The sequence below is a fragment of the Lissotriton vulgaris genome, chromosome 9 (assembly GCF_964263255.1).
Source record: "Lissotriton vulgaris chromosome 9, aLisVul1.2, whole genome shotgun sequence".
Taxonomy (NCBI): Eukaryota; Metazoa; Chordata; class Amphibia; order Caudata; family Salamandridae; genus Lissotriton; species Lissotriton vulgaris.
The window spans coordinates 964,939,221-964,961,130 of NC_141697.1; positions in this window are offsets into that span (position 1 = coordinate 964,939,221).

Consider the following 21,910-nt stretch of genomic DNA (forward strand, 5'->3'; position numbering starts at 1 on the left):
GGTAAAGGAATGCATGGTTAAGACGCAATTTGTGGTTCGGGCTGCGTGGTAGAGGCATGCATGGTTTAGCCATGCATGCCTCCATCATACAACCATACACAGATGCACACCGGTTGCTGGTACAGGTGAAAGACCACATGCAGTCTAGGACCCATTTATTTTACAGCCTCCGACCACGCCTAGTCAGAGGATGTACAAGGTGCACATCTGAAGCAATGTGCTACCGCAGGGTGGTCCCAGGTGGATCACTACATCCCATCCCAACTCGGTATTGAACTTTAACGTTTAGCATGACACACAAAGTCTCTGAGCCCTTGACTCTGTTATATTCCTGGATTAGGCCCATGTGGCCAAGCAGCTTATTTCTTACATTGTCCTCACAAATAACATTTTCAGCAGCGACCGTTTGCACATATTTGCAGGTGAGACAATGTTGGATTTGTTTCCCTGGAACTGAACTTGTTTATACATCTAGCTTCACACAATATTATCACAATACTCTGAACATCATGTACAAGTTCTCTTTTCACGCTATGTACAAAGGTCTTCTCTATCTTTATCCATGGGGCGTAAGGGCTAACCACATATCCATAACATCACTAATCTAAAAGCACATCACAAGGCTGCTTTCCATTATAAAAGATGAGCACCCCGATAGATGAGCAAAGCAAGCACTTCCACAGACACTGAGATCCTTTCATGCAGACCAATCACCACGCAGCATCTGACATCTCATGAGGGGTGTCCAATGTGTGACCAAGACGTGGTCCTTCATTCTGTCCCACAAGGTAATGGGGTTGGATCGTCCCTTAGGGGGATTCTTGGCTCTACATCTACACACAATCTAGGTACACTTAGAGTAGGGTTTGCATCTTAGGAGTACGCTTGATTACCGCCTGGTTTTATATGCCTGCAAATATACATTGTTTTAGCACCATGGTAGAACTAGATCTACTGTTCACGCTTTTGGTGCTTGTAATCACTTTTATCTGCTTCTCTCTTTTAATCATTGCAGCATATGTATTCTATACAAGAATAACGTTGGTTCAATATATTGAAAACCTCCCGCTGTGTATTCTCTGTATACTTCTCTGAAAACAAGTGCGCATGAGTGACTGACCAAAAGGTTCAGTACTGTTTCCACTATACCTGGGGGATCAGAGTTTTTATCTTCAGTGGTTACTAGAAACCATTCGCTCCCTGGTAGGTTAGCGGGGCATACTGTGGCACTGTGAACTTTACAGTCTATAGGCCAACATATATTGCTGGGTTGTTCAGAATCAGTCGACACCAAGCCCCTAGTTTATGTTGTCCACAAAATGCTCAGATCCTACAGATTAGTAGGAACTACAAGACAATTCACTGGAGGATTCAGTCTGAGTTTGTATCACTGACGACGTGGGCGGTCTTCTGTTTCTGTTGTTTTCTGGTCTATGTCGCTTCTCTCTCCCTCGCTGGGCTGCTCTGGTGCATGGTGCTCAGGGTTGCACTACAGAGTCTATCATCGTCAGTTGAGGTGTCCATCATGGCACTTTCTTCTCCTGCTTCAGGTTCTTGTGAGCTTGGAAGATCAACTTTGGGAAACCATGATGTGTTTCTGGTTACTTGTTCATTCCCTTTTCGATTGGTGATCATTGTGCCAGCACTTTGAGCACTATCCATAATCCTGGCTCGAACGGTGTTCTAAATTCCCACCTAGGTCTTTGGTCCTTGCTAATGACTTTATCCCCTGACACAATGTGCTGTGTCATCGCAGGCTTGTGCTCACATTGTTCTGTGTGTGTCTGGCTTGATCACCCATGGGATCGTCTGGTGGTGACCATCCTGGATAGACTGGGATCATGTCTCTTCTGGGTCCTTTGAGCATTATTGACCAAGGATAAGCTGTGGTGTCCTTCAGTATTCCTGTAGGAATCGCTGGAGGCTAAGTTCAGGGTTGGCCCTCTCAACTGTGGCAGTTCAAATGTCCTTGCTCAGGGTGCACATGAAGCGCTTGACCTCTCCATTGGCTTGTGGCCACTGGGGCGTGATGCAGCAATGTCATATCCCCAGATGTACGAGCAGTTCCTTTAATTTTGACCCTTGGAAAGGTGGCCCATCATCTCTTTTGATTTCTTCTGAGAGGCTAAATAGTGGAAAGACTTTTTCTAGTACAGTTGCAACATTTGTGAATGCTGTTGAGTCGACTACCTCGATGATTGAATATTTTGAGTATAGATGTCTACTAGGACAATGGTGCCTCTCCCATTGGGGAAGCTCCCTAAATCTAAGCTTTCCTTGGACTAGGGTCGGTGCAGGGTTCTCCTGTTAGGACGGGTGCCGGGACCTCCTGGGAACTGGTGAGTTGGCACGCAGGACATTGTCACAAAAGGTCATCCACTGTGCGTTCAATATGTGGGGACCATACGCTTTCCCGCATGTGTAACTTAATCTTGGCCTCCCCAGACAGCGCAGAGGGATGCTGGGAGACACCGACGGACAGAGCGGTGCTCCGCTTACGTGAGCTGCAGCCAGGTGGGGTGATGCTTTATCCCCATACCTATTTGTGATGTGGTGAATTAATTAAATTAGACCAACCTGGAATCAACAGGTGATAAAACTATTTTATTCTCACTATTGGTGCAGTAGTAAACATTCTGGTCCTGATGAAAGCAGTTGCATGAATGTCACATGTGCTGAAACATGTCGACCCCTATTGCAAACGGATATTATGCTAAATCTGTTGGTATGTCAAATATTTTTTAAAATTTGGACGAACTGAGAGAAACTATTAAAATGTATCTTCTACTCAGTCCTATCCAATTTTAACACTTTTTCACATTTACTTTGCACTGCTATTCAGTTAGCTACTCATAACACTACTTTTTGTATCATCCATTTGTATACACACTCCTCAATGGTTAAGTTCCAGCCACGACAACATCTTTAGGCTGTGGACATCTTCTCCTGGGTAAGGAGAACCCATATGATGTAAAAGGGCGGTACCGAGTGGCAACTGATGGGAATATTTTTCCCATACCCTTGAGATTCGTCTATTGATTTGTCACACATACAAACACTGATTAGTTCTTTCCATTTTGTAAACAATTAGTTGTGTCTTGGATGGTTCACACAGTTGAGTTTTTCTTTGACCCCTAGACATTGTTTGTTATTATTAGTAACTTAATCTCCACCATGCCTTGATGCCCACCTTGGGCCAGCATTGTTACTCGATGTTGGAGGCTTTCTGAGATTACCAGCCAGTGACCCAGCAGTATGAGGCCATCGAGTTCATTGTGTACCCTCCAAAGTTTTGTGAGTCCCTCTTTGTCTGGCCCCTGCCAGTCATTGGCGTTGTGTAGGAACTTCTACCATGAGCCCGTCTGCAGGCTGCCTTTCACCTTCATCAGAACAGCATCTTTGGTTGTAGCATCTTCAATTTTGCTCAGGCTAAATGCCTTTGGACAGGCTCCTTGTGACACCATGCAGACGTCTTCTTCTGTCACCTTGGGCCTGTCATCATTTCCTTCCGTGGCTTGGGGCAGATGGCATGAGAGGAAGTCTGTTGGATTTTTGGAGCTATGCCGATAGACTACTTCCATGGGGTAGTGTTGCAGTTGAGTGGCCCAGCATTCAATCTGTGATGGTGGGTGAGGCACTGTACACCAAAACATTGAGATGAGTGGTTGGTGATTAGGGACCATTCTTAAACTCCTACGCAGAGGTATAAGTGGAAGTGTCTGTCAGCCCATTTGATGGCAAGGGCTTCTCTTTCAATTTTGGCAGAGCGTCTATCAATCTGCACAAGCTCTTTGCTGGCAAACACTAACATTACTCACCTCCCTGGTTCCAACGCTTGGGTGAGCATGGCTCCTAGGCTTACAGAGCTTGCATCAACTAGTAGCTCTGTCCTTTCTTTGGGTTGAAGCAGGCCTTTTTTGCCCTGCTCAGAAGGGCTGTCTTTATCATTTGGATGTCTCGTCTTCCGTTTGGCCCCATGACCAGGGAGCATCAACCTTGGTGAGGGCCCTCAGAGGCTCTGCGATTATTGTCAGATTGGGGATGAATCTGCTAGAGTATGTGGCCATGCCAATTAAGCTATGTACTTCTGATGCAGTGCTCGGTGCCTGAGCTTGTTTGGTTGCTTGTGACGTGCAGGGGTCGACTTGCACCCCTTCTTGATTAAAAAAGAAGTAATCAAGGCAGAAAACTTGGGAATTGTCTTAGACAATAAACTAACTTATGTGAACCAAATAAACATCACAGTGTCTTCCTCATTTCTTATAATGAGGAAAATAAAGAAAATTCTTTCATATCTGCCAGCCAATTCCAGGAGGACTGTCGTAACTGTGCTTGTGTTATCTAAATTCAATTACTGCAAAGGTTTGTACCTAAATATGCAAGGTCAACATCTAAAAAAGTTACAGATGATACAAAATGCAGTTGCAAGAGTCTTACTGGATCGGCTTGAATATCAATTGGTTTCCAAAGAAATGTGGTAACTGCTCTGGCTTCCAGTGGTAAGCCATATGAAGTTCAAGGCTTTGTGTCTCGCCTATAAAGCTTTAAACAACACAGGTCTCGATTTCCTAAAAATCTTTTGAATTGGTATCGTCCTAGCACACTGCTTCAGTCTGCCAAAGCTAAGTATATGACTCTTCCCAGATTTCGTAAAAACCAATTGGGATGGCTGCAGCCTGAGTTATGGAACATCAAAACTTTGGAACACTCTTCCTTTGCATATTTGATCCTCGCAGTCCCTGTCTTCCTTTAGGAAGGGCCTTAAAACCTGGCTTTTTCAGCTCTAAGCCGCAGGTCTCATGGCTATGCGCTCTGAGCTTTAGTGCCAAGACACCTCTGGGTATTCGTGCACTGAATAAATTCAAATAATATACCATAACAAGTGTATCTGAAAAACTCTATGGACATCTAGAAGAAAGATCCCTTTTCCTTGTGGATGGTGACACCATGTTCCCAGAGGTATTTGAGGGTGGCTGAAAGATGTTTATGGTGGTCTTCAGTGGCTGCGCAGTAAATCAAAATATCATTGCTCACATTCATGATACCTTGGAACCCTGACAGTGTTTCTTATAAAGCATCTTGGAATACTTCTGCTGCCGAAGAGGTGCCAAAGTTTAGCCCAAAGTTCATGGCTTTCAAGCTTGTCAAGTTACTGTCGACTAGTGGCTGTAAATAAAAGGGCACACGCTGATGGAGTAGGCGGCAGGTTTGACTGACTTATCAATGTGTAGTTTGACAAGAGGGTTTTCCAGGCATCCCAGGCCACTGAATAGTTCTGGGGAGTTGGTTCAGCATTTTGCCAATCTGGTACACCTTCAAGAACCTCGCAAATTATATCAGTACTAAGTCTTCTGCAGAGTGACTTCCTAGCAGTGTGAAATGTCGGTAGGAGTTCTTGGTCATTTGAGTGTACACTCATGGTCATGCGTCCTTTCAGTGGTGGTGTAAATTGACTCCCGTACATGAATATATTGGCACTGGATGGAACTAGTGTTGGTTTGGGTTGGACGCGTTGGAATTGTTGGATGCCCATTACGTTAACTGATCCACCTGTGTCTATCAGGGCTTTGGCTTCTGATCTGGCAATTTCTACCCTGGATATGGGCTGCAGCTGTCTATGCCCTTTCAGGTCATTACTGATTGATATGAGGAAGACCTCTTCTTTGTCCTCCTTGATGAATTTTCTAGGCAATAACTGGGTCTATGCAGGTATTCGGCGGCCCCTTGTGGTTCTAGTTTGTCCAGGAATAGTTGCCTTACTGCTCTTGTGGGGGTTGGCTGCCCTCTGGTCCCCCTCCCTCTGAGCCTTCCTCAGCACTCTGTCTTGAAATGATTCATTGTGCTGCAGTTGGAGCACATGTGGCCTTCTGCCCGGCAGTCATTCGGTACAAAAGAGGGTGGTGATGGACGGAGCATCTGTGCTTGCTAGAACCAGTTTCTGGCATTACAGCCGTCTTCAGCCAGGCTTGCTTGAATCCAGTGGCAAAGTGAGCAAGGGACTCACGTCTGAGCATACCCTGCCAACTTATGGCGAACAAAGCGGTACAAAAGAGGGTGGTGACTTCATCTCCACCCTCTTTTGTACCGCTTTGTCCTAGGAAGCTTGTTTCCGGTCCAGGGAAGGCATGGCTTGGCAGTTCGGGCTGGACTGATCCCATGAGGCACAGGTTCAGACTGATTTGCATATGGCCATGTCTGAACTGGGGTGGCAGAGTGGGCTAAAGAACAGTGATGGATTAAACCCAGATCTGTTGACTGGGTGTGAGTGTTTGATTGGTTCAGACGCTCCGTCCATCACCACCCCTTTTTGTACCTCTTTGTTCGCCATACGTTGGAAGGGTATGCTCAGACGAGAGTCCCTTACTCACTTTGCCACTGGATTCAAGCAAGCCTGGCTGAAGACGGCTGAAATGCCAGAAACCAGTCCTAGGAAGCTTGTTTCCGGTCCAGGGAAGGCATGGCTTGGCAGTTCGGGCTGGACTGTTCCCATGAGGCACAGGGTCATACTGATTTGCATATGGCAATGTCTGAACTGGGGTGGCAGAGTGGGCTAAAGAACGGTGATTGATTAAACCCAGATATGTTGACTGGGTGTGAGTGTTTGATTGGTTCACACGCTCCGTCCATCAACACCCCCTTTTGTACCTCTTTGTTCGCCATAAGTTGGCAGGGTATGCTCAGACGTGAGTCCCTTACTCACTTTGCCACTGGATTCAAGCAAGCCTGGCTGAAGACGGCTGAAATGCCAGAAACCGGTCTTAGGAAGCTTGTTTCCGGTCCAGGGAAGGCATGGCTTGGCAGTTTGGGCTGGACTGTTCCCATGAGCACAGGGTTAGACTGATTTGCATATGGCCATGTCTGAACTGGGGTCTCAGAGTGGGCTAAAGAACGGTGATGGATTAAACCCAGATCTGTTGACTGGGTGTGAGTGTTTGATTGGTTCAGACGCTCCGGCCATCACCGACCCCTTTTATACCTCCCTGGCAGTCATTCAGGGCATGTTCTTCACGGCCACAGTACTTGCAGTATGATCCTGTTTGCGAGGGGGCAGGTGTCCTGGGTCTATTTGTCTTCTCTCTCGTGTGTATTAAGTTGTCTCGTACCACTTTCACGGTTGAGGCCTTCTCTGGATTCTATGTCATGGCAATGCCCATTTTGGTGGCTCTTGTGGCCGATAGGTCGTGGGACCTCGCCATGATGAGTATGTCATCTAGGCTGATGTTCAGTTGCCTCAGGATCAGGCCTATGAGTGTGTTGTTGCAACATCTGTGGATGATTTGTACTTGTATTTCCTTTGGTTGGTCATCTGCGGTGCATGTTCTAGCTAGTCAACGCAAGCATGCGTAAACCATGTCTATGGATTCCCCTTCTCGTTGGCGGGCTTGGCAGAGTTTGAAGTGCTCAAAGTCTGGGTTTCATTGTGGTTCAAAGTATACGTTAAGGGCTCACACTGATACGTCACAGTTGTTTGCTACACCGGTGTTGGGGAGGTGCTAGAATAGCTTATAGATTTCGTCGCCTATGTAGTACAGTAAGGGAAAGTGTTTAACAGTCCAGCATTTTCTCGGGTGGCAATGAAGTCGTTATTCAGCCTCCATACCCATGTCTTCCAGTGGGCAGATGCTGTTGCAGGGTCAGCTAGCTCACTAAATGGTTGTAGTACGCTTACTATTTGTGTGTTGTGGGGGAAACTGTCTTTATAGTTGTGCTTGTAGCAGTACTACATTTGGATCATCTGCCATAAAAGGACGTAGCGTGGGATACCCACTTGTTTCACTGAGGTGTGGGGAACTGCTGAGCTCAAGGCCACTGTCTTTAATGAAGTGTGTCTGCCTCCTGTCCACTTCATTAATTAGTATTTCCTCTTTCTTTTCTTATTTTCCTATTATAGTATTTTTTGTTTTTGAAAAGCACAATGTCCTGGAGGAATAACCACAGCAATTTCCCCTTTATGGTTGTGCTCCAATTAGGGAAAGGAGATGTTCTGGGTTACTGCCCACGCTCATGTGGATCGTGCTGCGGAAAGGCTCACCTAGGTCAGAATACTGCAGGAGTGGACGGGGCACATCTCATGTGCAGCTGAGAGGCCTTAAGGTATGTGGCGAGCAAGACACAGTGTGAGGTCGCAAACTGGATGGCACACCAGCTGGAGGTCGAAGAGCCTCGTGGGCAGAAGCGCTCGGGTTTTGTTGGTGTGGAGAGTGGCGGCCTCTCTGCTGGTGCTGGGGCCAAAAGCGGACCACAGAGTGCAGCGGCCACATAGAAACAAGGACATGGCCACCAGAAGATCGTTCTTGGATGCTGCATGGACCTGCTGGTGCAGAGAGGATGGGGTCGCAGTAGGCAGTAGGGCACGCAGGGGAGGATCTTTGTTGCCAGAGTAGCTGAGTGTCTCCAGACTCCTCAAACACCATGTCTTGTGCTAGGCACCACTGACACCAATGAATACACAGTTGCACACAAGTTGCTGGTAGAGGTTTATGACTTCTTAATTTTATTTCTTCTTGCCATGCCTGGCCAGAGGATGTACAAGGAGCACATCCAGGGCAATGTGCTACTGCGGAGTGATCCCTAGTGGCTCATTACACCTATGACGCAAAGCCACTGAGGCCCATAATGATGAATAGACACATTGATTGAGCAAGAATGTGAAAGAAGAAATCTGAGCAGACTTAAGAACAATAAAATGTGACACAAGACCCGAGAGGAGGAGACATAGAGTCCAACCTTAACACCAGGGAGTGCAAGTGGATACATGTCTTGGATTCAGAAAGTACTGTTTTAAACGAGGTTGAGGAAACGAATAGGCAAACTGGCCTTCTGACATATATCTGATACGTAACTGAGTCTTGCTCTTAACCTGCCATGCATGACCTATTTACACTGTCCCTGAGTTGTGCGACCTTTTTATTGAACTGCCACCACTATTAAAATGATATAATCGGGTGAAAGGTAATTGACTGCACAGTTATTTTCTAGCAATTCGATTCAGCAAGGGGTCATGTTTAGAGGGACATGCTTTGGACATACACAACCCTGCTGCAGGTTCTAGATCATGTGCCACTTTGTAATCCGGTGAATGTATATGTAAAACCAATCATAGGTCCCAGTCACACCTTTGTGTATGACCCCCTGACATGCTTTTATCTAACCTTCTTTATCAGTGAGGGGGAACAGCAGTCATGATGGCTGCCACGTTTTTCATTTATGTGCGCAAAATCCCTAATGTTCTTCTCAAACAGCACAACCACGAGCGGGTGTTGCTCATCTCTCTAGTGAATTATTATGTTCCATTCGGTGCGACGCGAGTAGTCATTTGCCAAATCATGAACCCCGACACACTCTATGATGGGACAGAGGATAAGATGGCTGCCACAGTTCGAGTCACAGGGGTCAGACATCTTTTCACCATATGACACTATCACGTGATGTAAGCACTGATTTATAGAATTTCCAGCCACAGCTCAAATTATCACGAGCCTTGGTTAGACATGAGTCTATCAAGAAAATGTATTTCTTTGACTTGGGGCTTCGGTTGTAACCATCCGGTGCAACACACTGCTTTCATAACCACGTGCATCCTGACAGGGCAACATAGATCAAGATGGCCGCCATGTTAGCATTCACCGACTGCAGACATCATATGGCCATGTGACATGGTCATGTGGTGTCCCAGCAATCCATTTAAGCAGGGAAAACAGGTCACTTGACCGTGAGTTGGTGAGGGACACTCAAGAATAGAGGTAAGGAGACTAGGACTGTTGCTGGGATGAGGGTAGGCGGGAGCATTTGATTTTGCATCGCTGAGCGCTTAGTTTCTTGAATTAATTTTATGTTCATGTTGCCTCCAGTATTAAGGAGGTTTGGGAAGCAAGCACTAATGGACTTTGGCATCAATACATCACCATCTCTAAGGACTGAATACTACTAATACTTTGAACCCACTATCCCCTGGAGGCCGACGAAGACATCCAGAGGGATGAGTTTCTAAGACCTTGCATTGAGGGGTCATTTTTTAGCTCCTCTTGCACAACCCTTATTATCCCTCACACATTCCGCACAATGATGCTGGCCCTTGCGCACACTGGCCACCAAGGTGCCACCAAAGCATGGTAAGACAGAAAGTGGGGTTTCCCACCTTAGATGCTGAGATTGACAACATAGTTGCATGATACCACTGGGGAGAAGCCAGCAAATTGCCAGACAGACCCTGTGTAGCCGTGACTGACACCCCAAGCGACGGACCATGGCACATCAGCATAGAATTTACAAGTTTACCCCTCAACCAGCATATGCTAGTCATTTCTGATGCCTACTCCAACTTTCCAGTTATAGAGGTGATTTCTCGAAAAGATCTTCACAAACGTAGGAGTCCAACACCTTTAAAGGTGGCAAAGGACCTCCATTTCAGAGTGTAGATTTAAAACAATATCTACAAAATGTAGCCAATGAACACAGGAACATCACACCCTGTGGCTCCAAGCCATCCAGGAGGTGAAAAGACTGATGCACACACTTAACAAGTCAATACACATTGCGTGCACTCAACAATACGACATCAAAGAGTCGATCCACCAAACTCTTGGAGCACACAGGCACACTCCCCACAGCATGATGCACAGACCGCTTGATGATGTTCAGTTTGGGCATGCTGTCCAAGACTGCATACTCCATGTAACAACATGGACCCCGGAGCCCATTGACACCACTTCCACACAAGCAAGGAGAAGGAGGAATAATGCCCATGCCAGTCAAGGAGGCAAGACCAAGGTGTCAAATATTGGGGTAGGAGACTAGGTCCTGGTGAGAGATCGACACCCCAGCAGGAAGTTCCGGCTTCCGTTTGTAGTCCTCCCACTGCAGGTCATCACCAGTAAGGGCACAGTGGTGACGCCAAGAAATTATTCTGACTGCATAAGAAGAAATGTGTCTGGCTTCACCAAATGGGGTCAGCCAACAGCCTTTAACCATATCTCAGAGGACCAAGACCCCACCCCTATGAGTAATAATGAGGGCCAAGACCACAAATTTGGATCCTCCAGTGACAGCCTTACGCCGCACGTTGTAGTCTTGCCCAATCTAGGGGAGGCAGCACTGGCGGGAACATCCCAGCCGACCACGTGATATTCTGCCGTAGGTTGTACAGGTGACTCCAGAAGGCTATTCTGGAGTCACCTGTTCAACCTTCGCCAGAATATCGCAAGACTAAGACGGGTTGAGGACTATTGCCCACATGCATCAAGGTAAATTGCATTTGCAAACGGTGCGAATCGCAAAATTCGGCCGTTTGCGAATGCAATTTCCTTTTTTGGGATGCATCATGTTATTTTATTTTTTCGCAATTTAAGGAATCGCAATTATGTTGCGATTTCTTAAATTGCATTTAAGAAATCGCAATTTGTAATTTCTTAAATGCAATGCATGAATATTTTTTTTTGCGAATTCGCAAATAGGAAGAGGTAAGTTACCATGAAGTTGAACTTCATGGTAATTTGCTAAAACTTTCAAAAATGCACAAAAGTGCATTTTTGAAAGTTTCATTTTACACACACACATGCCCTTGGGGCATGTGTGTGTGAAAAATGTTCTTAAAGTTAAATTTCAGGGGTGCATCTGCACCCTTGAAATAGCATTCCCATTTTGCAAAATGAGAATGGCTTCCCATTCATTCCTATGGGCCTTCATTTGTGAATTTCGCAAATTTTTAATCACAATTATGGAAAATTAAGGAATCGCAAAAAATATTTTCTTAATGCATAGAATTTTGCGATTTCTTAATTGCGATTCCTTAATTTTCACAATTAAGAAATCGCAAAATGTAACAATGATGCATGTGGCCGTATGTGTATTATTTAGCCCCTGGGACTACCATCACCTCTCCACTCTGATTAATGGGGCTTTTCAGACCCCGCTTGTGGTATTCGTATTGTGCAATAATTTTTCTTTGGTGAAAGTTTTGGAGGAATGTAACAGAGTGCAGGGTGAGGCCCTAGTGCTGTGACGCACACATGCCCTGACCCCATGTTAGAGGTCAGAGTGGTTTAATAAAAGAAGGCGGGCCCTGCCTGTGCGCCATTTTGCGCAGAGTAGCTCACTGTCGTTTAAGCGCCTGTTTCTTTGTTCTGCCCCAGTGCTGCATGCTCTGCATGGCCTGACATTACAGCACGTTACTCTGGAACCCAAGGTTATTGGTTAATCGAGAGGTAAGTAAGTGGTCACTGTTGGTTATTGGTATTAGCCTTGTGGTCTCAAGGAAACAATTGCATGCATTTTCCCATGTTTCTTTGTTATAGATTATATTAATAGGAGTGTAAAAGATTGCACACGGAAGAATAACACATGTTTAATGGAGTGGAGTGGAGTGGTGTGGCTCACTGGTTAGAGGTGGCAGACCCGGAAGCAGAGGTCGGCCCGGGACCAGGGTTCGATTCCCGATGCGGCAGGGTCTTGGGCCATGGTCAGCGGACTTGATAATTCTCGCCTCGGTGCCTACTCCAACCATGGGTCCCACTCTGCAACTCTGGGCAATAGCTTGCTTAATCTCTACTAACGGCCCCATCAGCGCCGGGGATGCTTGTCTTCACATTGGAGATGCCCAGGAGGGACCATCTCACAGGGAAAGCCAGGATGGGTTCCCCAGCGGTATACAGCACCGGGAAGCCCCTTTGCTGGGGCAGCTGTGCGCTTTACAAGTATACGACATTCAACATTTAACATTAATGCAAAACTAAACAGCAAGCACCAAAATAAGCATAAGCAAAATGCTTAATCATGGGGAGAAAGCTTCACCTCCTGGTCAGTTGGAGCATGTAATGATAAAATCCATAATTTTCGGTGCTATGTTAATAAACTTTCTCGTAACGCAAGCTAATGAAAGAAAGGGCAAGTGATTAACCGAAACTGCAGCTAGACGCTAATGAGCAGGTGCCAGACTCCTGGAAAGAATGCATGAAGTCCTTGAGAGTTAGATACATCGTTCTCGAATAAAACAGCTGACATCATTATTTCTGTGGTCCTCGCCTTATTGTGCCAACTTCAGAACGAGGCTATTCTTACTAGAATGGTTGAGCTAAAATGTGCAGTGTACCACACAGGATAACAAAATAGCGGTGCATATGAAATACGTAAAAATGTGCCTTTATGCTAAGGATTTAGTGTGATTTAGGAGGTATAAAACACAATTGCAAGTCTTAATACAAGCAGCGTGACATATAAAGTCTAAATGCTTAAGAATTGAGTGTGAGCATTATTTCGACTTCATGCAAATGGTTGGTGGGATGAATAGACAGGCTAAAGAAAATGTGATATTGTAAGGTTTCACAGATGTGATTTCAAAGTGGGAGAGGCTGGGATCTGTGAAAAGAGGTCTGGGTAATAATAAGCATGCGACTTCAGAGAGAGGAGGAGGAAGCTGAGACAAAGGGCAAGGGGGGGAATAAGTTAACAGTAAGGAAGGAGAGAGAACAGTTAATAGTTATAAGTCAAGGTAAATGTATCAAACATATTTTAAAGAGTATGGTAAGATAAGGCTATTAGGGCCAGGAAACCTTTTGGTATCAGTTGTGGTTCATAAAATAAATGTAAATACATTTACACCAATGACACAGCAAGCTTTGGCAAGCTAAGGTAGGATTTGTGAAACAAAGAGCCCTTCATGTGCACGAATGGGGAAGGGAGGCAGGGGAGTGTGAAGGCAGGGATTAAAAGAGGACCCGTGAAGCTGCCTGATTTTAAGAGGAATGGGGAGAAGGAGTGGCCTTTAGGCCACCCTGCATTTCTCCACGGGGCTGCTTCCAGAGTTGAATGTGCTGCCATGGCTCAACAGTGAAACCCCCCATGGCCTCATTCTAGTAGCAGCCTCCACCAGTGTGCGGCTGACTTGTGCCAGGGCTGATCTCTGTGTCTGCCTGGCCCCAAAAGGCATGGGAAATGAAGAAGAGGCCCTGGTATAGCAAATTTGGCTATCGGTGGGACAACCAAGGGATCGAAGCTGAAGGGTTATTAGAGAAACTTTTGCTACTTCAAGTACATGATTTGAATTGTCAAGGTTTCTGGTGCTGAGCTGAAGCGGTTATTAGAAAGATCCAGGGCTGCAGATGCAGAGACTCGGAGTGGTCCCAGGGTTGTGGTGTGGGCTTTGTGTTGTCTGTATATTCCATACGTGGTATCACAGGAGTCCAGGACGTTCTTTTGGCAAGAGCCACGTCCGGGACACGTTGTCCCTGTGTGTCATCCAAGAAATCTGCTTATCTGACTGCCAAAGGGAAATGACAAAAGTGATTCCAAAACAAACAAGCTTTAACAAAACCAAAATATTTGGCATTTATCGAGTGCATGTTCACAGAGGCATGCATTATTAGGGCACGCGCCTGCATGCACACCTGCAGAAAGGGCAAGGCCGCTGTCTGCTCCAGTATGCACACTGGGCAACATGCATAAAGGTACCTAAGTGCAAACACATCACAGCTACAGGGATCCATGTCCACCCACAGGCAACATAATACTGGCACCCAGCCATACAGGCAAAACACAAGAGGTATTCATGTGACTGTCAAACCACAGGTCCACACAGCTCCTATGTGTACACACCGTCATAGCTGCCAATCGGCACAATGTCCTTCGTCACATCTTCAGCCAGCCTTGGGTTTTTGGCAAAAAAATTATTTTTCATGAACAGATTTCAAACCCATGTGTATATGGGTAAAAGAAAGCAAAGCTACAAAAAAAACAGAATGCAAAGCTTAATTGGGCCAAAAGAAAGAATTGGGCGAAAGCTTCACACTTGCCCTGATTTACTTGACTGCTGTGCTAATGACAAAATGCCCACATGGATGGGTGCATCATTTAAAAAAGATATATATCCGCTTGAGTTCTCTTTTGCAATTTTGCTTTCTAGGAATTAGATTTTTCCTAGGTTACCAAACTGATCTAAGTTGTTTTGAGACAGGGATTCATTGATTTACAGTACCCTATACCGTGCAAAAAATTAAAACTAAAAAGTATGCATTAACTAGCACAAGTAAGTTCGTAGCATGCACTCTCAGGTTAATTTTTAAACAAAACACACATTTTGTGTTAATGCTGTTAACAATTTCTATGTTTTATTTGCAGATTTATAGTGTGCAAACTTGACCCTAAGGTACTGGAGCGCTTTAAATGAGCGCCAGTTAAATTACACAAGGTCACATTCATTTTCTGCACAAGCGGATGATGTGATTATCTCAGAATCACAGAAATGTTGATCTGACTTAGAGAGTCCCAGTTTCAAAGTCGGAAGCTCCAGCCACATCGTCGCCACAGATTAGCTGTCCTACTTTTGAAGGACTTAGACTGAGACAGGTAAGTTGAAACAGCTTTATTAAGGCTGGACCATCAGACAGAGCAGCGACGGCGCAGCCCACAGTTTAACCGTTCATTTCTAATGCACGGTGCAGCACACTCATAAATCAAGGTTTTCACCATTGAGGATTCCATACAAGTGTTCACAAGCTGAACTTGTGGAGAGAATAGCGCGAGCTACTACACGAGTCTTTCCCAAAAAATATAGAACAGAAAACAACATAAGAAAGAGAAGAAATGGGATAAAAGAAAATAAAGAAGAAAATGTACAGTATAGCACAAAACTACAACTTTAGAAAAAAAAACAGCCTGAGAAAAACAGTATAGGAAACTCCTGTAGGTTAAAAGCTAACATTGCAAACCAGGAGTATTACAGTAATGAAACAATTGTGACAAACCTGTAAAGAAAAAGAACAAATGAAAATACTATTATGTCCTAAATCTCAAAGAAATGTGTTTCGTCCTAGAACTGCATCTCACATCATTTTGTCTAATATTTAAATAACTAGAATTGCCAACAGAATTGGATGTATTAGATAAAGGAAGAACAATACAAGATTTAACTAAAAACATTTGTTCCACCATTGACCATTCCCAAGTTTAACGGAATATCCTTTGACTTCAACAACAGTGATAAAAGGGGAAGATTTGGGTCCTCCATTCCACACATGAACAGGTTTTTTTTACCCGCACACAATCACCGACAATCTTTGGTTCTTTTCCTGTTGTCAAAATAACATTTCTGCTTTTCTTGAGAAAAGTACACATGTTTCCTGACAGAAGCATCAGTCCAACTACTTCCCTTGACTCACTTACTCATCCAACACAGAGAAAATATTGTGGTTGCTCTGCGTCCACGCAACAACTCAAAAGGTGAAACACAAGTAGAAGAGCGCAAAGTTGTGCAATAAAACCAGAGCATGCTCTTGACAGGGTTGACAACAGAGCATTTGTTAGCTAAAGCCCACTGAATACATTCCCCCAGAACTCTGTTCACACGCTCCGCAAGACCATTTGTCTGAGGATGGAAAAACAAACTTTTGAGATGCTTGATTCCACTAGTGACAAGAAAGTCTTCAACTTCAGTAGCAATAAATTGAGGGCCATTATCTGTCACCAAGAATTCAGGGAAACCTTTTTTCAGAAATATGGGCCAGATGTAGGTAATTCTATTTTACCGATTCATAAATACCGAATTTTACCGATTCAGTATTTATGAATCGGTAAAATAGAAGGTGGGAGATGTAGGTAAAATTTAATTTTCAATTACCGAATCGGTAACATTCGGTATTTACCGATTCGGTAAATACCGAATCGGTATTGCCCATTGATTCCTATGGGCCTTGAAGCCCATAAGAATCAATGGGCAATACCGATTCGGTATTTACAGAATCGGTAAATACCGAATCCTGCAAGGGTGCAGGGGGTGTCACTTTGACACCCTCTAGCACCCCAAATACAGGCATGTGTGCCATGTGGCACACAGACATGCCCTAAGGGCATGTCTGTGTGCCACATGGCACAGGTGTGCATGCACAGATGTGCATGCACACCTGCATTCGGTATTTTACCACCCAATAGGATTGAGTGGTAAAATACCGACTCTAAAGGGCCTGTGGCACTCTCAGGAGTGCCACCTACATGTGGAATTACCGAATCGGTAAAATTACCAATTCGGTATTTTTTTATAGAATCGGTAAATTTACCGATTCTGTAAAATACTGGCCCCTACATGCCGATTCCTAAATACCGGTCGGTAACGGTCGAATTCGGCCGTTACCGACCGGTATTTCCTCTCCTACATCTGGCCCACAGGGCCAGATGTAGGTAATTCTATTTTACCGATTCATAAATACCCAATTTTACCGATTCAGTATTTATGAATCGGTAAAATAGAAGGTGGGAGATGTAGGTAAAATTTAATTTTCAATTACCGAATCGGTAACATTCGGTATTTACCGATTCGGTAAATACCGAATCAGTAAATTTACCGATTCTCTAAAATACTGGCCCCTACATGCCGATTCCTAAATACCAGTCGGTAACGGACGAATTGGGCTGTTACCGACCGGTATGTCCTCTACTACATCTGGCCCCTAGTCTTTAAGAAATTCAATAACAAATAAAGAAGTCACTTCTCTAACAAACTTGACCTCAGGCCATTTGGTGTAGTAATCCATCAAAACGAATGCAAATTTACACGAAGAAACAAGAGCATGGAATGGACAAATAATATCAATTCCTAATTTAACCACTTGCGTGCTGATGATAGAATGGTTCCGTCATCAGCATCGGTTGAGCTGTGCTGATGATGGAACCGTTCCATCATGACTCCGCCCGCGCAAGGCGGAGTCAGCACAGGCGGAAAATACGCCCCGCACGCAAGGGGTTAACCCAAGGTGCAGAGGGCAAAACAATGGGAGACAGAGGAGAGTGGATAACTTAGTAGACTTGTCACAACTCAAGTAAACAACACACGACCTAACAGCTTCTTCAACCTCCTTATCCATGTTGGGCCACCAGAAAGAGAGTCTCACTCTCTTTTTAGTCATGGTGGCACCCAGGTGTCCCTCGTGAGCTCGTGCAATTATGCTAGACCTCAAATACACGGGGGAAATGAGTTTGTCACTCCTAATGAGCAAACCATCCTCAATAGACAACTCATCAGCAACTTGAACATGAATCTTAAGCTCAAACTTAAGATTTCTCTCCCTGGGCCAACCTGTCTCCACATACTTCATGACAGATAACAAGGATGAATCTTTGGCCAGCACACCACGCCACTCATGCTCCGTTATAGAACGCAATTGAGGGATATCAATAGCAGCAACAATGGATTCTTCCTTGTCATCCTCCAAACACACTTAAAGGATCTTCCATAATCACTGAAGAGTGGGACAAATAATCCGCACAACTATTCTCACTGCCAGGAATGTACTCAGGAGAAATGTCAAACTGAAGCAGTTTAGATGACAAGTGAGCAATGCTAGGAGTGAAGCCCCTAACATTCTTCCGACTCAAAATAATAATCAATGGCTTGTGATTAGTTTGGAGACAAAACATTCTTTCCTATAAGAAATTTCGAAATTTCATCACAGCCCACCAGCAAGCCAATAATTCTTTTTCAATTACAGAGTACTTTTTTTCTGCCCGAGACAACACCTTGAAGCAAATCCAATGGTCCTGACTTCCAATCCTCACCTTTAGCCTGAGTCAAGACAGCCTCTACACCAACATTACTAGCATCCACAGTCAAAGTACATGGAAGATCAGGGTCATAGTGCTTCAACACCCTGGGTGATACAAGTTGTTCTTTTATCTAGTCAAACACTCTTTGGCATTCATCAGTCCAGTCAAACCCAAATCCCTTCATAAGCATCTGAGAAAGAGGCCTCAATTTAGTTGCAAAATTTTGTATAAAACGTGAATAAAATTCACATAGGCCCAAAAATGACTTGAGGGCGAACTTATCAGAAGGTGGTTTAGATTTCACGATGGACTCTACTAAACTGGACTTCGGAAGAACACCTTGCTTGGTAACAAGATGTCCTAAATATTCCACCTCCTCAGTTAGGAAAACACACTTGTCTCTGCGCAGTACCTCCCCCTTAGACTGAAACCTAGACAACACCTCTTCCAGGATTGCATCATGGGTAGACTTGTCAGGAGCAAAAATTATAACATCGTCCTGAAACACAGTCAGTCCGCTAATACCCTTAAGCCTGTTGTTCATCAAGCGTTGGTACACTGATGCCACTGATGCAAGTTCAAACGGCATATGGACATACTGATATGTGCCAAATGGAGAAACAAAAACAATAAGATGCCTAGATTCTGGAGCTAATTCTACTTGATGATAAGTAGACGCTAAATCAAGTTTAGAAAACACTTTAGAATCCATTAGTCCTGCACGAAGTTCATTAATGTTTGAGAGAGGGTGTGAGTCTACCCATATTTCCTTCTTTAGGCAGCGAAGATCAACACACACCCTCAATTTGTCATTCTGTTTCCTAGCAACCACCAGTGGAGATAGCCACAGAGATGACTCCACAGGCTCAATAATCCCCTTCACGAACAAAGAACTCTACTCCTTCTCCAAAGCCTGTCTGATGCTGAAAGGGACATTCCTTAGTTTGTGTTTGACAGGTTTCACACCACCTTTAACAATAATAGTGTGTTTGTCACAAATTTTCCCAAGCTCTCCTGAAAAAACATGAGGAAATTTGTTGAAAATGTTCTCAAGATCTTCATAGTCTTGTATGACACAGACTTGCTCACTGGTGCCAGGTCTGAGCACCATTCCAAACAACCCCTGGTGAAAGCACCCAAGAATGTTCAGTCCTTTGTGAGCAACATTCACTTTCCCCCAAATTTTCCTTCCTCTGAACTCCATAATGTCCTCAATGTACCCGGAAAGGCCAATCTCACGGCCTTCATATGAAACTGCTTTCCGATCAGGAGGAATTAAGGGTCTAACAAGCCATGTTTTGTCAAACAGATCTAGCGTGATCATTGAGATACAAGCTCCCAAATCCACCAACAGTCTTAAGACTTTATCTCCAACCTGGACTTCAACATATGAATCAACACAAAGTTCAGGATTGCCCACTTTAACTCCCTCGTCGTGAACAACAACCATGTTACTCAAATCTCTGATGACAGTATCTTCGTTACTGCCATCTAAGTTTTCATCCATGATGCACTTGACCATTGAGGATTGCTTATTTCTATTGGTTTGCTGAGCTAGTGCAGAGAATAGCACAAGCTACTATACATAGCATAGGAAGCACAAGCTGTCTTGATTCAATTCTCCTCATTGTTCTACTCTGTCAATTCTGCAGCTTCTCTTACTCTTGTTCACACCCCATCACATGGCTCTGTCTCCTCCTCTGAGCTGACTCTTAATTATGCTAAGCGCATTCCTCCTTTTACTCTTCTACCGCATAATTCTGTCCCCATCAAAGCTGACAAAGGATCTTCTTACTCTCCATCCTCTTACTCTACATCATTCCCTGATCTGAATTCTAAAAGCTATTCATCATCCTGGTATCCCTCTTTCTGCTGATTCTCTCTGCCCTCCATTGCAACCTCTCAATCTCATCTGCCTCCCTGCGGTTGGCATTCTCATGGCTGAACACCCTCTCTTTACACTATTTGAGGTCTTTTGACAGTTTTGCTGACAGATGCTTCCTTCCGCACTGCCAACCATCCCTCCAGCTCCGAAGTGTTATGAAGAGAGTTTTGTGCACCTTGACATAACACATAATATAATTTATGATGCTATGGCTTGATTGTGAAACACCATTAATGGGCCTTAGTAATTTATTTCACTAAACCCCTACTTCTAACCCAATGTGCTCATTTTCCTCTTGGAAATGTCCCTCAGCCATATCTCATCACAAAGCTCCCAAAGCCAGGCTCCACCATTTTGAGAAATGTAAGTTAACCTGTCTGCCTTTGTCCCATATGCTGCATGTCATTATCTTTCACAGAACTTATGAAAATGTGAATTCATCCAAACAATGACTTTTAAGCTGACATAATTATGCTGCAAGTTCCCTGATATCTACATTTCAGTGTCTGACAATGAAAGTACAACATAAACATGTAGTATGTATTTTCATCACACTGGTTCATGACAGTTATGTCCCCACATTAATGGAAATTCCCCCAATGTAAGGTAAATGCCAGTGGTTAACCCCTTCGATGCTGATGACGAGCTCAGCTCATCATCAGCCACGGGGGTCGTGTGCGGATGATGAGCTGAGCTCGTCATCTAACGCGGCTTTTAGAAAAAAGCCACGTAGCGCAAAAATAACCGCCGCAGCGATGCGGTTAAACCTATATAGATCCCATCAAATGATCGCGGAGTCAGAGAGATCTTTGCCCCAGCTTATCGCAAGAGTTTCTTTGCTGTAAGAAGTAAGCTCAAATGGTGAGTGTCTGATATATCTTTTACAAGCAAAGATGAAGCCATTCAATTTTCATGTCGGATAAGAGCAAATGTGAACTAATGTGTGGCAGCCATGTTTGAACTCAAGTATATTAAGGCGCTCACCTGGAAGAACCTTGCTTCCCGATGGTTGCAATGTTGTCCGGTCGTGTCTTGCTCAGTTGTATGTACTTCAAAATCTTTGTCAAAGGCAGTTTTACTTATAATAAGACTTTACCGAAGTTATATTATAGACTTCGAGCGGCAGTCTCTCATTCCTTCTAAAGACTTTGAAGTATGTATTTGAATTGGCTTTCTGCACTCAAAACTATTCAGAATAGTTGAAGGATTAGTTTTCAAATATATATATATATACGAAAGGTATATCATATACAGTATGTTAGACAGTTCAGTTCAGCAAAATAAATGATAATGTTGATTGTTTATTGTCTTAAGAGCTCACACGCCAGAGAAGAATCAATACCAAGTCCATACCCAGTCCAAGAGACTGAACTGCGCAGTGATGTGCGTGTTTTTTCCTAATTCCCCTTTCCTCCTGTATCTTCGGGAGTGGCCTTTAGCCTTATTGGAGTATGAGGTGGTGAGACATTGCAGCATCAAAGTCCAGAAATCCCTGCA